This window comes from Physeter macrocephalus, chromosome 1 (assembly GCF_002837175.3).
Source record: "Physeter macrocephalus isolate SW-GA chromosome 1, ASM283717v5, whole genome shotgun sequence".
In the NCBI taxonomy this organism is placed as follows: domain Eukaryota; kingdom Metazoa; phylum Chordata; class Mammalia; order Artiodactyla; family Physeteridae; genus Physeter; species Physeter macrocephalus.
In genome coordinates this window covers 43,102,993-43,115,650 of record NC_041214.2, presented here as the reverse complement: position 1 = coordinate 43,115,650, position 12,658 = coordinate 43,102,993, and positions in this window count along the sequence as shown.

Below are 12,658 nucleotides of genomic sequence, written 5' to 3'. Positions count from 1 at the left end.
CCCACCTCCTAGAGAAATGGAAATAAAAATTAAAATAAACAAGTGGGACCTAATGAAACTTAAAAGCTTTTGCACAGCCAAGGAAACCATAAACACGACGAAAAGACAACCCTAAGAATGGGAGAAAATATTTGCAAATGAAGCAACTGACAAAGGATTAATCTCCAAAATTTACATACAGCTCATGTAGCACAATATCAAAATAAGAAACAACCCAATCCAAACATGAGAAGACCTAAATAGACATTTCTCCAAAGAAGATATACAGATTGCCAACAAACACATGAAAGAATGCTCAACATCATTAATCATTAGAGAAATGCACATCAATACTACAATGAGATATCATCTCACACCGATCAGAATGGCCATCATCAAAAACTCTAGAAACAATAAATGCTGGAGAGGGTGTGGAGAAAAGGGAACCCTCTTGCAGTGTTGGTGGGAATGTAAATTGATACAGCCACTATGGAGAACAGTATGGAGGTTCCCTAAAAAACTAATCACTGCATCTCTATTTACAATAGCCAAGACATGGAAGCAACCTAAGTGTCCACCAACAGATGAATGGATAAAGAAGATGTGGTACATATACAATGGAATATTACTCAGCCATTAAACGAAATGAAATTGAGTTATTTGTAGTGAAGTGGATGGACCTAGAGTCTGTCATACAGAGTGAAGTAAGTCAGAAAGAGAAAAACAAATACCGTATGCTAACACATATATATGGAATCTAAAAAATAATAATAATAATTTTTAAAAAAAGAAAGAAGGGCTAGTCACATAAACTAATTGCTCAATTTATCAGATGACTAAACAGAAACAGAGCTCCAATGACATGCCTCAAGCCTCACAGACAACAGAGTGAGCAAAATCAAGACAGTTAACCCAACATCCTGGGCATTTCTATTCATCTGTGCTATTCTCTCTGGGAATTGTCTTAGTGAAAATTAAATTATGTGAAGTTTGTGTCCAGGTCTGACAACTTTCTCTCTCCCTCCAAGTATCATAGTATATACTCTCCTCCACCACCATTAACAACCCCATCTCACCCCAACTCATCATGTCTTGAAGTTTCTTCTTGGCCTTCCAAAACTATTTTCAGGAAAGTGCTCTGAAAATTGATTTATACTGAGGTACCAATGTCTAACAAAATGTTGATGAATGTGCACCTGAAACTATCACAAATTGTTAATCGGCTCTATTCCAATATAAAATAAACAGTTTAAAAAAATGTTGATGAATAACTTCTGAGTTTTCTTATTTTAATATTTAGCACCGAGATACATTACTCTAAATGAAGACATCAACAAGACATGTTTTGGTGAAGCAAAGCCTTCCTGAAGAGCCTAAAAAGATGGGCACACAGGGGGCCTCCTATTCATAACCATCCCCATTTGAGGAAAATGGCTCCAGAAATATATTTACACTCTATTGTCCTAGCAATACAGGAGATGGGGCAACACCAGTGAAAATGAAAGGAAAGAGAATACAGTTTACAGCCCACAGGGAACTGGTGGGTCAAGCTGTGAAAATAACTTGCAAGCATCACAAGTGATTCTTATAGCCACAAAGTAAGGTAGTGAATCATTGCACAACAAGCCTCCTGAGTCTTTGGAAATTGCTTCCCCATAAAAAAAAAGAAGTACTTCTTAGTTTTTTAAGAGCAAATAAATGCAAACAATCTTCAGGTTGAGGAGGAGGCCTCCCCTAGGAAGGATAGGGTTCAGTCCACACACAGACCCCTTATTTTGGTTGTCAGCAAAGGGAAGTAACCAATAGTGTGGTTTAGACACTGAGAAATTACACTTATGGAACTTATTTGACACTACCTATAACTGGTCAAATTCCATTACGGGAAAGATCATTTTTCTAAAAACTCAGGATAAATATTTTCCATCATTTTGTGTGTTTGCCCCCCCCCAAACAGCACAATTTTCATCTGAGCAGCTATTATCATATTAATGTAGATTTCTCTTTTATCTCTGACACCTCTGGGAATGGGATCCAGAAAAATTAAGACCTGGTGGGAAAAGGAGAAATCACAATCCTCCTTCCCATGACTCAAAAGAAGTGGTGGGTGCTGAGCTCTGGGGTCCACCTCCTCTGGCACATGTCCTGACTTTAAGAAAATGAGTCAAACTCATGAGTGGACAGAATTGGCATATGCCTTCTTCTTTACTTTTAGGGTTACCAACAGGCTCTCAGCCTATGAAGCATTGCTCCCTCATTATGTTTCTGTCTTAAACACCACGGTTCCTGATAGCTAACCTAGTAGCTAACCCAGCCATCTCCCTGATTTGTGATAAGCCTACCAATGGTCAAATTTTTGCCCAGTGACATTTGGAAAATTTTAAGGGATACTAGTTTATAAAAATTCTCCATCTCCATTTAAAAACCATAACAGTGTCCTTTAACCTAATTCAACGGCTCAAGAAAGTAATAGAGTAACATTTCTTGGCTGAATCAATACTGCATTAAAGAAAGGTGCTATCATTGAAAAGTTATGAATACAAAACAGCCCAATGATGTATTAGTGTCATTGTTTGCTGTCTCTTTCAGTTTGCTTGCATCACTGAATATGAGCAGAAAGAACCCTTCTCATGTTCGGATTTGTCAGCGAGATCCTATTGGTATTCCACTCTGCCTTGTGTAAAGGTGTTTTACATCTTCCATTCAAAGCACTGCAGGTGCAAAAGAAGCAACCTAAAAATTGGAACGACTACTGAAGCTTATTTAGTATTCATTAGTACATTCTTGAAGAGTTCATGTTTAAAAATCATTTAGTAACTTGTTTATCAAAGAAGGCAAATTATTCCTGCCACTTTTTCTTTGCTTTGTATTCCAGGAAGTCAAGGTCACTTAGCACAAACTTAGATACATATAGTTTTCAAAAATAAAGATTTTTAAAAGATCCAGGGGGCTTCCCTGGTGGCGCAGTGGTTGAGAGTCCGCCTGCCGATGCAGGGGACGCATGTTCGTGCCCCGGTCCTGGAAGATCCCACATGCCGTGGAGCGGCTGGGCCCGTGGGCCATGGCCGCTGAGCCTGTGCATCCGGAGCCTGTGCTCCACAACGGGAGAGGCCACAACAGTGAGAGGCCGCGTACCGCAAAAAAAAAAAAAAAATCCAGGGACTTCCCTGGTGGCGCAGTGGTTAAGAATCCACCTGACAATGCGGGGGACACGGGTTCGAGCCCTGGTCCAGGAAGATCCCACATGCCAAGGAGCAACTAAGCCTGTGCGCCACCACTACTGAGCCTGTGCTCTAGAGCCCTTGAGCCACAACTACTGAGCCCACACGCCACAACTACTGAATCCCATGTACCCAGACCCTGTGCTCTGCAATAAGAGAAGCCACCACAATGAGAAGCCCTCACACTGCAGCAAAGAGTAGCCCCCATTCGCCACAACTAGAGAAAGCCCGCATGCAGCCACAAAGACACAATGCAAAGAAAAACAAATAAAAATAAAAAGATCCATATCAGTGATAGATAAAGGACTCTAAAAATCAGTAAAGAAGAGACAAACACCTAAATGGAAATTATAATACCTGGTGGTAATGGAGATTTATTAAAATAGATATTCTCTTCCATTGTTTTGGGTAGTAAATTAACAAAACCTTTCTGAAAAATAATATGATAACTTCATATCAAAATCCTTAAAAATGTTTTACCCTATGATAAAGCAATTTCACATCTAGTTCACCCAGAAAAGAAGGTAAAAACTTCAGGCATAGGTAAAAATGCTGATAGGTGATCTCTGTAAGTATTAATTATATCATTAGATTCCAGGGAAATTAGACATTAGGTTAGTAACCAAAAGTAAGATTGTCCAGAGCAGGTACTATAGCTCACTATCCAGCAGAATACCTGGCACATAGTAAAAACTTAAAAAATATTTGTTGACTGATTAAGTACATAAATGAATGTTCACTTTAAAATCCAGTGCTACTCAAAATAAGATCTACCAATTTTCAATACCAGCATCACCCTGGAGCTTGTTAGAAATGCACATTTGGGGACCCCAGTCCAGACCTACAAATTCATAACCCTTGTGGGTGGAGCTGAGGAAACTGTATTTTAATAAGCCCTCTAGTTGATTTTGATGTAGACAAAAATTTGTGAAGCACCACAAAATCTTCAAAGATCAAAATCTCTCAGCTTCATTCTATTTTTAACAATCTTTTTCTACTTCTGCCTCTACCATCAGAGTATGCAATTTGATTCTCCCAGCGGCAGAAGCCTAGTTCTTTCTAAGCCCAGATTCCTCTGGAAACCAAACACAGAAAGAAGCTGAAAGGTATAGAAGACTTTATTGAATTCTCCTTGTCAAGTTTTATTAGAATCCTGCCAGGTGTTGTGATTGAAAGACTCCAGATTCTGGAGACAGTGAGAACTGTGTTGAAATTCTGGCTGTACTACTTACTAATTTGGCCCCTTGAACAAATTACTTAAATTCTTTGAGTTTCAATTTCTCAGCCATAGAACAGGGTTAAGACACCTATGTGCCAATCTTTCAGAGTAGCCATCAAATAATATAAAGTCTATAACGTTCCTTGAGGAGCATATATTAAATCCTCAATGAATATTCATCACCTTTCCTTAGATCAGTGCTGGTTTCCTTAAGATACTCTATCTATGCTTAGTAAGCAGGAAGTTATGTAAGCACATATCTTAACATGTTTGGTATTTGTCACAGTGTTCGACACATGTTCAGTTATTCATAGATACTCAATGATTGATTGATTGACAGGTGTGAGGCAGGGTCAGAGAATCCAGTCCCTTGAACCTCACTGAACTGTCTTAAACCACTTGAGAGAAAAGAGGAATGCATTAAACCTGTTACCACCAAAGAAACACACCTGTGAACACAGTAAAATTCACACTCCTTACCAGACACTGCTATCCTCCACGACCTGTGTTTTTCTTCTTCTGAAAAAGCCAGTCTCTTCAAACATCTGGTAGGCTGCCTTTCAAGCAGAAAGCCCCTGGATGGTATCTACCAAGCCAGAGTAAGAGATAACACACAACTCCCAGATGTCTCCCATATGGACGAAGGAAGTGTTGAAAACACACGAAAGAGAAGAACTAAAGGAATTAAGGATTGTTTTTCCAAATTGGCAACACAAATTGAAAAGACGACATCATGAGACCAATGTGAACATGGAGCAGAAAAATCTGTCAAAATAAGGCACTGAATCCTTCTTTGGGAACCAATGATAAGGCAGAAGTTATTGTGAAGACTCTATCCTTAAACATAATAAACACTCCACATTGCAAACTAACTCCTAAGAAAAGAAACACATACACACACACCCCTAGAGACTGCTATGAAATGAGAGCAGATGGGCAGAGTTGTTAAGTACTTACTCTGTTCCTACCACTGCCAGAGTGCTTGGGGGAAAGTGTAAGTAAGACCTGGTCCTTGCCATGAAGGAACATTTAGACCAATAGGCAGGCACATAAACATGAAAATAAAATGAAGAATTACAGTTGCCTTTATAGAGGATGGATTAGGATACAGCAGGTGCATTGAAAAAAAGAGGGTCAATTCTAGTAATGGTGGGAGGAGGGGAGAGGCTTAAATGGCTTATCTTGAGATAAATCTCTAAAGATGAGAGGGTCCTCTGAAGACTTGCTTCTCAAAGTGTGGTCCGCAGCAGCATCACATGGGAGTTTGCTAGAAATGCAAAACTCAGGTCTTTCCCCAGATCTTTCCGAATCAGAATTCATTCTTGCATTTTAACAGAATCCCTAGAAGATTCATGGGCACATACACATAAACCTTTGGGAAGTGCTGATCTAAAGCAGTTTGCATGGACTGTTAAAGACAGAAAACCGATTGCAGTAGGTTGATTAAATGAGATGAGATACCAAGGTAATGTAGGCCTAGAGTTTAAAACTGGGGTCAATAATCAAAATCCAGCCCACATATGTACTTTATTAGGACTGTAAAGTGTTTTAAAGATTGAGAAATGTCTAATAGAAATCCAGAAACTAACACAACATTGTTAATCAACTATACTCCAATATAAAATAAAAATTTAAAAAAAAAGAAAACCAGATTTCATGATTTTCTTAGGAAAAAATCAGACTTTTATCCAAATTGGACCCCCATTCCCAAATGAGAGCAAAGGGTTGAATAGAGTGTCAGTTTCAGGCAAAGGTGAGCCCACGATTACCTTACATTCAGCCCTCTTCACTCTTCATCATTATTACCTCTGTGGGCTTCCATAGACCTTTGAAACTGTGATGTTTGTGTTGGGAGCCAACTCTGCTTCTGAGAAAGAAGGGAGAAGTATAGGACAACAGCTAAAATGGAATACAGAGTTAATGAAGGAATTCTTTCTTTGAAGATGTTTTAGGCTGTGAAGGAAATGCCAGTAGAAAAAGAGAGTATGGAAATATGAGATGGGGAGGGATAAGGGGCATTAGAAAAAAGGAGATCATATCAAGAGCACAGAAGGGCTTAGCCTACCTCTCCCTCTGAGGCAGGATAGAGGGCAATGAGGTGGGTCAGATATAATTTTTCATGTGCTTACACAGAAGAGTTTCTGCCTGAAAACTCCATACCATCTAAGCAATCAGAGGCAAGATCTACTGAAAGTGAAGCAGCGGTAATGGGAAATTCAGAAGAAGAGTGGACATTTAGGAGAGCAACCCACTGTCAGTAATGGGAGCAGGAAATCACTGAAGCATGAAGGTGAATTTTCAAGTGATCCTGGGAACCCCACAGAAGTCAGGGAGCAGAGAAAAGAAACAGCAAGTTTTGCAACAGTGTGGTGTTCTGGGATTCCCCCCTCCAGCCACAGTGAGTATCCCAGGACAAGAAAGCGCTTGTTTGGATGGGCCAATGTTTGCAGGTTGAATACAGAAGGTCAAGCAGGTACAGATGCTAGGGATGTTGAGAAGAGTGGCTGGAGTGTCTTGCCACAAGGTCCTGGCTACACTGCAAAGCAAGGAATACTCTGAAAGCAATTGTAAACTTGGAGAGGAAAGAGGAAATGGAGGAGCTAGAGGTTCCAGCGACTTAGTCACTGGTGGAGCCAGGATTTGAAATCAGCGTGTCTGATTCCAAAATCTATACTCTTTCTGCTCTAACCCTCCATCTCTATGAGTCACATAGAAATACAAGGATAAGTCTCCACTTTTCTGACACGGCACAAGTGGTGTCTATTTGCACTGGAATTCCTGGTGGGAAGCACCAGGAAATCATCTGTACATAGTTAAAGAAGCTGGATGCTTTCACTTCCGTTGCCTTCTCTGCTTCCATTTTATTCCCCATTTCCTCACGTCAGCTGTTTTTTATATTCTATTAACATCCTCAAAGTAAAGCAAAAGCAGGGATATTTATATATCACCATCTCTAAACCTGCCAGTTCAAAAGAGGACAAATAAACAACTGTTACACAAGTTCCGTGTGTGTTAAAGAAGCAGGGCTGTCAACACTGAGATTTCTGACTTCAAATTACCACCTTTGTAATTGTACATCTTGCAGATTCATTAAACTAACATGATAATGATAATAACCATTATTTTCTCTCTTACTATGAAGACTGAAACACTGAGACTTCAGAATGCAAATATAAAAAAAATACTACTGAGATAGTGGGCCCATCTAAAATTAAATAAGTGATTTTAAAATATACTTAATCCCATCTTACATACGTGATTATTATTGTCATTAAAACTGTTGCTTGTATTTGCATGCTGCTTTCAGTGATTTTCTCATGCTTCATTTTACTTCATTTAGTTCACATAAGTGAATATCAAATGTCAATGCTATATGTATATTATACCCTCAATCATCCAATTACAAATATAATAAGTTCAGATTTGGAAGGAGTGTAATTTCCAACACGTATGAGTTTGAAACAGCAATAGAGAAAACTCTCAGTATGTATGGAGTTTTTAAACTCTGCTTTAGCAGTTGAGGAAAAATCCTTAATTGAGGAAGGCAAGAAATAACCAGAAAGAAAAAGAATGGTAAGCAATGGAGAACTGTGTTCCAGAACACAATCATCCCAGAAAGCTCATTTCCTCTACCTAAATTTAGGGAATGGGGAGAGAAAAGGCATTCAGGAGTCTCTAAACCCACCTCTATTAACAACTGCAGAAGCATTTTGCAGACGTTAGTCACAGCATTTGCAAATTATTTGCATTCAAAAAGTCTCAGATCTGCATTAGGTAATCCTGTACCATGATCAAAAGAAATAAAAATTGCTAATTTAGTGTTAATAGGTAACTTAGGCATGCATTTGGCTAGTTATATTTAGTAAAGTGAGACCCATCATGGAACTTTACAATCTTTGTGTAGTTGCATAAAAACAGGACAGGATGCACTATAATTAGTATATTAGTTTTGATCCCCCAAAAAGTTTCATTGAATAAAGGCCAATAAGTGTCAATATGAAAGATATCAGCAAGGGACATTAAATCATCAGATTGAAAAGGGGGTCCTGGTCCACCCAGATATTTCATCAACCACCTGACAGATTTTCATTCATAACCTAGTGAGAACACTGTGCTTTGGGCATTCTGGCTCATGAAATGATATCAATGCATTCATATGCCTCCTGGCATGAAAGTAGATTGAATGGATGTCTGAATTGGTCTAAGTAGTCTTAGTTTAGCTTTTTTCAAAAATGTGCCATTTATTAGCATGGATTCAGTTCTTCTTAGCTAATTCTTTCACTGTTTTAGTATGTGCTCAATTTTACAGCAGACTTTGTGTTCATTGAAACTAGTTATCTAGACAATATGTTACATTAATCTCATTTTTCTATATTTTTAAAATTGAACCAAATGACACATACTGACATTCCTAGTCCCTTTACTTGGTGTCCCCCAAGTGAGTGGGTTCCTTCTAATGTTGACTAACAAGCAACCTGATTTTGATGGATTTGGATGAGCCACCTCCTGCCGAAGACTGTGCTCAGTGCTGTAAAGTTAAAGTAGGTGTAAGATTCAATTCCTTCACAAAGAGGACTTAAAATGTGGCACTAGAAATAAACTATAAACAAGAGCTTAGATAGGCAGGTCTTCTGTCTGCCCCTCCAGATCTGTCTTTTACCACATCACTCTATCTGTGTTCCATGAACACAGAAGTATTCACAACTAACCTAGAAGGTCGTGCTACATGAAGTGTCCATACTGTGGACTCTGACAGAAATAACCCTCATTTTTCCACATATGCCTTTATCCTACTTATTTGTAACACTTGTAACTATAGGCGTTGCCTAATCTATGAAGCCATTTTTGAACCATAAGGAAAGAAACTCCTACTCTGTCTTCTCTTCCTTCACTATATCCTATACTGGCTTCGGTCATAGCGCCCAGGGTGTGCAGACTAACATCTGTAGACCCCAGAGAAAACAAATGCAAGGATATGTATTGAGCTGCCCACCACTACAGGTAGTTGGTACTCAATTCTCTAGAATCTTCTGAGAACATTTATGAAATACATTCCAGAACTGTCCACCTGGGGTACAAAGGAGAGAAGCATTTATTCATGGGTTTTGTCCTCCGTTGTTCACGGGTGACCCTGCAGGCATTAACTCAGCCACATTCCATGCAGCACGTATGTGAGTGCTGGCAGATGTTCTCCTTCTTGATATCAAAAGATCTACAGGGAAGGAAGCAAGAGTTATGTAGCATGGGTGCAGTGCAAGACACTATCAGGTGGTTCCTGGTTTGAAACCAGTCAAAATCTACTAGGTCGTGTCACCATGGCAGTGCCTAGAGTCAGCAGTGGGGCTGAGAATGTGGCATACAAAATCACATTCATGACTATGGAGAGTTCATCAGATATTTCCAGTTTGTCACACATTTCACCAGAATAGTTCTGATATAGCTCATGACAGAAAATACGATCATCTAGAAGGAGAAAATGATCATAACCAGCACACATATTTTCTATATCCACTAAATTTTTCTAGCTAAAATGTGTTATGTTTTGACTCTGCTTAATTTCTTTCAGACACCACCTTTTGATATTTCTGTTGTATTTTCTGAGTAATCTTTGGTGAGGACCCATGTTCTTATCTCCTTTGTAAACACAACTAATGAACACACTTTTATTACCTTTCCTGTATTTCTCATACAATAATATAGCTCAAGAGACAGAGCAATCAAGCCTAGAGCACATTTCAAGTCCCCAAATGGAAATGTCCATCGTGATTTATATTCTCATACTCTTCATCTGTCTTAATCTATTTTCCACCCAGCTGCCTCCTTTCCAGCCCCAAAGGAAGTTTATTTTCATAAATTAACCCATTAATCCAATTCCCAGGAAGTTAGGTTTGAGCAAGAAATGACAGTTTCCCAAAAAATAATATAGTGTCTTTGAGTTAGTTTTTAAACAGGAAAATATTACTCTTAAATGAGCAGGGCACAAGTGGGAATTTGTAGGCTTGTTTTCTCAACTCACTGACTCACTCTGAATGCAAGAAATTCTTAAACTGTTCCTGGATTAAAGATGAAAGGAGATCCCAAGAGGAATAAAATATAGACCAAAGTGTTCACATCTGGCTCCATCCTCTTGAGAATGTCTACTCCTGGAGAGAAGATGTAAGCTGTTCAAAACCAGGCTAGGATGATTCCTTGGATAAAATTCTCAACCTTTGCTGGAAAATGACATTGCCAGATGTCTTCTGTCTACTCCCATATTCCCTAAATAGATCAAAGCTTCCATATAAACAAAAGGAAAGGGGTAGGGAGGAAGGAAATGTTTCTGGAACCCTTCTGGGAAACACACGCATCAATGATCTTGATGAAGTAAACCAGTGACTTCTCTTAATAAACTGACACCCAGCCCTTCTAGAAACTATTTAGAAGCAACAGGCAAAGCCAAGACCATTTTTTTTTCTTTTAAAGGCTAAGAATTCTTATATCTGCATGAAACATTTTTTAAGAGATTCCTAGTAGATCCATGAGAGAGTATTCTTATTCTTCACTCTTCAAGACAGAACATTCTCAATTACCTAGATAACATGTGTTACTATATAAGTCAAAACACACTACCCCTTCTCTTCCACATTCAGGAAGTGCTAGAAGACAGTTTGTAAAGTTTCTGGGCTCTCTAAAGGGGGGACATAGCAAAGAAAATGGATAGGCAGGGAAGCTTTTCAAAGCCTCTTAAAAACAAAATTAGAAATACCTTACTAATATTGCTAAGACCAATTGAAGTTGGCAGAAGTGAGAAACTCTAATTTCCTACAGGGGAATAAGCCTGTTGATTTAATATTTATATTGAGCTCCTGGCTTTCTGAAAGGAAGGGAGGAAGGAAGGAAGGAAGGAAGGAGGGAGGGAAGGAAGGAAGGGAGGGAGGAAGAAATGGAGGAGACAGGAACAACTTTTTAATACCTACTATGAGCCAGGTGATATAGAAAATATTTTCATATTTATTATCTTATTTTAGTACACCTAATTGTTGTGTGATAGACTAAGTGTCTATCAACGGAAGGCTACAAAATGGTTGAGGAAGTCCAGTTTTAGAGAAACAAGGCAGTAAATCTATGTTAAAGACTAATTCATGAGATAACCTTCAGCCACCTACAAAATCCCTTCATGCTTTGGTACCCTCACCATTAAACTGAAGGGATTGGCCTACATAATATTTAAGGTCTAATATTCTATGGCTTAATGTTAGACTTCTGTTACTTGAGATAGAAATATATTATTTGAGCCATATTTGCACCCTCTCTCCCTTCCACCTCACTGGTATTATCAGCATGTATTTCATTGGGTTATCTTCTTTTGTTTATGTAATAGCAAATCTTTCAGTTAGAGAGATGGGAGGAGTCCCTGGCTCATAGAATGTGAAATTCGCTCAAAAACTGGATGGCAGTGGTCATTTCCTGAAAAACCGCATATAAGACACCATGAGACATTCAAAACATTTTTTTTTTCTAGCCAAACTTTCTGTATTCTTGTCTCAGAACAAACACTCTGTACACCAATAGCGGAATTCCAACCGCTACTGTGGTCCCCTGTTTTTAAGCAACTTTAAGGTTCCATTGTATTGGGCTCCAGAACTTAGTCTTCAATGGAGAACCAATCTCATAGGAAGGACTATGCACTACAGTAGTGGACCCAGCTCATTCACTCTCCTAAGAGGAAAAGTCAAATTAATTACCTACACCCGGGCTTCTAAAGCAGAAGCAAATTTACTTAAGGTACATGGGACAAGAAAGGATACAGATTTGGTCCCTGTACTCAAAGGAGGCTAAGGATGTGGATGATAGCAGATGCAGTGATAACGGCTCCTTCTGGCCTATAGACTAGCCATGCAGGGGCCCTACTTCATGACTCCTATCATGAGGAGGCCCTAGGGTGTATCTCAGGCAATTATTGAGACAGGAAAGATGTAAAAGTCAGCAGGGGCAGCCCTGGAGTGTAATATCTAGGATTCACTCCTTTTCTCCTATCTTTAGATAGAAATAGAAGTTATAGATCGAGGCAAGATGGCGGAAGAGTAAGACGCGGAGATCACCTTCCTCCTCACAGATACATCAGAAATACAGCTACACGTGGAACTTCTCCTATAGAACACCCACCGAACGCTGGCAGAAGACCTCAGACCTCACAAAAGGCAAGAAACCCCCCACGTACCTGGGTAGGCAAAAGAAAAAAAAATAAACAGAGACAAAGAAT